The sequence below is a fragment of the Brienomyrus brachyistius genome, chromosome 11, assembly GCF_023856365.1.
Source record: "Brienomyrus brachyistius isolate T26 chromosome 11, BBRACH_0.4, whole genome shotgun sequence".
Taxonomy (NCBI): Eukaryota; Metazoa; Chordata; class Actinopteri; order Osteoglossiformes; family Mormyridae; genus Brienomyrus; species Brienomyrus brachyistius.
In genome coordinates, this window is record NC_064543.1 from 6,608,046 (window position 1) to 6,612,632 (window position 4,587).

Below are 4,587 nucleotides of genomic sequence, written 5' to 3' on the forward strand. Positions count from 1 at the left end.
TGTGGCTGTCAATCCATAAATCCCAGCAGCGTCCAGCGAGTTCCTTCCAAACGGTGATGTGTTTTTTCTGGACAGGCATGACTGTGGACGGCCTGGTTTGTCAGCACATGACGGTTAGGACCTGCAGGATGGGCGTTCTGGGTGTTTTTCTGGCTCTTCCTGGAGGAAGCAGGCTGGATGTCCATACTGCTTCCTGGGCAGAGACGGGAGGGGATCTGTGTTTGCTGACAGATACTCGCGTCACACGTGTTCCTGTGTCAGGAACCTCTGACCTCATATGCATCATGCGAGACTGATGAGTGTAGCTTAACCCCTGCACTCTGCCGAGCAGGAAAAGTACTGACCTCTGTTCTTGTCTTCCCTGTAGTTTCCAAGATTAATGGGTTCTGATTGTTTAAATCTTGTTCACACTGCATGAAGGGAACAAGGCAACGTTAAAGAAAACCTGTCCACCACCTTTACTGACAACTGGAAAGGTTAATGGTTGAAATTGCAGTTCCTTTCACGGTGACAGATTAGACATGAAGTTTTACGCGACGTTTCCTTCAGTTTCGGTGAGCTCCTGTAGCAGAGGCTTCGTGGGACCAGCGTCGGACTCGGGCCGAGGAATGACTGCAGAGCTGCGGCAGCGGGAGCTCAGTGCAGTCAGGCCTCGAGTTCCGCTTCAGAGGTATCTGGGCTGCGTGACTGAGTGGAAATGTGACCGAGGGAGGGGCCAGCTCCGGGCAAGATTTGAGAGCGTGAGAGCACTTGATCTGTGCGTCAAGACAAAGGGGGGTGGGGTGGGTGGTACCGTGGCGTTTTCATGTGAAGCTCGTCCACATTGCTGCACTCCTCTTGGGCACCCTCAGCACCCCCCCCCCAGCCCCCAGCCACCAGCAGAGACGCACACAACAAGCTCTTAGCACTTCAGAAGACGGCCATTGATGACGTGGTGCTCTATACTGGGCGTCGTTGCTCGAGTGTCTTGACCTTGGGATGCATGTGACCGGATGAGAGTCGGGCGCATTTCCTCTCTGCAGTGTGTCTGTCAGGCAATGTCAGGGCTGCAGGAATCCGGTCCTGCACTCAGGATTCTCGGTGCTGCTCCAGGAGTGCGTAGGCTTTTTGATTTCCCAGCTGAGCCGTGGGACCTTCCCGAAACATGGCCAGCGGCACAGATCTGCCGCTACGTGTTCTGCATGTGTTGACCGAAGTCCATATTCAGGAACCGCAGTTGGTGATGGTCACACACCTCCCCTCCCCCACCCCAAAGTCCACTGTAATGTATGAAGATCAGATCAACAGGAAGACGTACCGATACATCAACCTTATGGGTCTCCACTGCCCGTTGAAATCCATGTTTCTCATCCGTATATTTTACCACCGTCCTCATTTCCCTCCTCCTCGGTGGCAGTGAGGGTTAAAGCTTTGTTGGAGAGGCCGGGTAGAAGCTGTAGGGCGTGTTTATGAGCACACAGGCCCAGCTAAGGACAGGTGAGGCTGCCGTTGTTACTTTTGATATACAGCCTGGTCTGGGACGCTTCCCGGAACTGTGAGGAAGCATCAGCCCAGAGCAACAGCCCAGCTCACCATGCAGCAACAGAGGTGCCACATAGCCTCACCTACTCCTGCGTTCCCCTCCTCTGCTTCCTATAGTCCAATTCCGAACAGCCGAGGTGAGTTCTGAGGGGGAGGGGCATCCTGCCAGGGGTCCCTGTTCTTCCTCACCTTGACCCCGTACCATGCAAACAGATGGGTGCGGAAGCAGGAGCTGAAAATCCCGCACGATGCGTCTCTCCGCGGTGGACGGGTGACGATCAGTCCGTCACTAATGGCAGAATTCGGAAACCATCTGTCTCATTTCGAAGGCGCGGCAGAAGTCGGGAGGATCGAAACGGAGGCGGCCAGCGAGGGCAGTGAACCGAACGGAGCTGATTAGCCTGTTCAGTGGGCTGCGTGTGGGCGGTGGCCGAAAATGAGGGGCGTCGCCCCTTTTTCTTGAAGGACACCATTGTTGCGAAGCCTTATGGGAGGGCACCAGTGTGCTATGCCTGTTGTTATAGCGGTCAGAGCCCGTTACGCCCAGCGCTAAGCAGATAATGCTGTTATCTGTGCCCAAGCGTTAGGCTTCGTATTCAGCAACCACAGGGAGTTTGGGTCCTGAGAGAACTGCAGCCCCCCCCCTGCCTCTGGGAGGAGGGGTTGCAAAGAAATAAAAGATTTTTCTGGGTTTTCCCTCTAATCAGAGTCCCTGTAGACCTTCCACGTAGCGGCCGTCTCGAAGTTCTGGAACCTTCTCCAGCTTCTGAGGAACAGATTCGGTCGGGCCTCCCTTACTGCTTTGAAGAATAATTCTTATGAGAAGCTCCAAAGAAACAGTTATAAAACACTCATCTTTTTATATCCTAAATACAAAACGCAGACGGATTCCTTGAAACTCGAGCACTATGAACAGAGTCTAACCCAATAAACACTGCAGACACGCCGTTTAAATTCGGCTTTGGAGGTCCCCAATATTACTGATGTTACTGAGAGTTTCAGAGCCTTTGCAGAAGGGTTAATGTTCCCAAAAGGCGTGTATCTGGTGCGGTAGCCGGCTGGGTCGCTTCAAGCCGGTGTCCTGACTGTTCACGAGCTGCAGGAGGGCTCCTGGCATCTTTCGGCATCGTTAAGCGGGAATTCCTGCGACTGTGAGCGTAAGGACACCGCCGACGTCAGTCCTCTTTACGTCCGTGCCGCTTTTACTGCGTCTGACGGCGGTGGGGGTGCTGCGTGGGGCAGTCCACCACCTGTGGTGCTGATGGGTGATCCGGGAATCCAACAGCCCCACCCTGTGTTGCAATGGGGGGGAATTGTCGTAAATGAAAAGAAATGAGAAACAGAGTGAGGGCTGGAGATGAAGACCCCCCCCCCCCATCCCATCCAACTACGCCCCATTCTGCGGCGCCAACCATCATAGTGAAGATGGTGCAGGGTGGTGTTGGGGGCGGTGTTCGCCGAGCCCCACAGTTTGTTAGCATTCAGCGTAATTAGCCACACTTGAGTCTACCTCTGTAGACGTGGCAGAAAGCATGAAGCTATCAGCTCATGCGTAATTAGCGAGCCATCTGTCACGGTAATTGGAATTCTATCCGCAGCTGTGCAGAAGTGTGAATGTATCGCATAATTAAACAAGGCCATGGAAGCCGGAAGCACGGGACCAGATGGAGGAGACGACGCGGTAGACATCTTTCTGCAGATGCTGCCCGCCACTCAAGTATTATTATTGATGAATGTGCAGAATGGGCAGCTGGATCAGAGGGATCCGAGGAAAAATGTCCACTCGGCCAGGGAGTCTCACCCCAGGGACGGCTAAACATGGACTATAAGGTGCCATCCCGGCACCTGAAATCCCCCTGACTGGGGCGGGGGTCGTCTTCTCTGATAATGCAGCCTTTATAGGATTAGTGAAGTTCAGGATGTGGATACTGGATTTTGTTGTGTCAAAGGCATTACGGTCAATACCATTGCTTTAAGAGAGAAACCGGAATGCTCTAGAATCTATATTCAGGAATTCTTCAACACTAATAACTGACTTGGAATGAGGAATCAATCTTTAATTTTAAGCTGAAGCTTATTAGTGTCTTTGCAGTGTTACTTGTATAACAGACTGTATGTCTGCTGCTGTTACTGCGACGGGGTTAGAACCTCATGCTAGTGTGATCTGCTGAACGTCGTCTCTGAAGGCAGTATTAGTATTAAAACATTTCAAAGTAACTTTCTAACCCTAATTTGAAGCAGACCACAGGACCTCCGTAAGTGTCCAACAAAACATTTTCTTCTTCCTTAAGAAGTGGTTTGAAGTATTTGGTGTTTTGGATTTCGATGTTGACTTGCTGATATCCTTCGGTCATAATTCAATAAATACCCATCACACAGAATTAGGTAAAAACAGGAAACCGTTTCCTCAACAAAATGATGTGAATGAATCCCAGGTTTCAGCTCCGGTGTTAGTTTAACCTGCTAAGTCCTGGTTCCATTTTCAGTTTGTTTAACCCTGTCAGGATAACTGACTGAATCATTGGACATGAAACATTGTTTTAAATGACTAAGCATTATAACATTTTTTTTTTGGGGGGGGGGGGATTTCACTCCAAACTGGGAATCAAACTGACATTGGTTTCTATATACCCTATGTGTGTGCCCATGTTCTATGTCCACACTCTTGTCTGGACCAAGATATTTACTGGTTGTGTTGGTCAAAAATATTACTTTCTGACCACTGCTGGCAAAACAAAGAGGATGATGTTAACTGAAATGTAAAATGTTTGGGTGAAGAGAGCCAGGCCTGGGTAAGACCTGATCTGAGGGGAACCTGAACTTCCTTCCCTTTAAAGTCTCGGACGAGGTAATGTGAAAGGCTGAGGCGAGGAGCCTGCTGTCGAACAAACGCTTAATGCTGTCACACTCCTTTACCGGCGAAGACAGGCAGCACGGACAAACTGGTGTGCTCTGAATTCTGAAGGAGTTCGCAAGATGAGACCTGTAGGGATTAACGTCCCACGCGCCGATTAACATAAAACTGATCAATTGCACTCAGGTAGCTCATCACCAGATCGTTCGGTT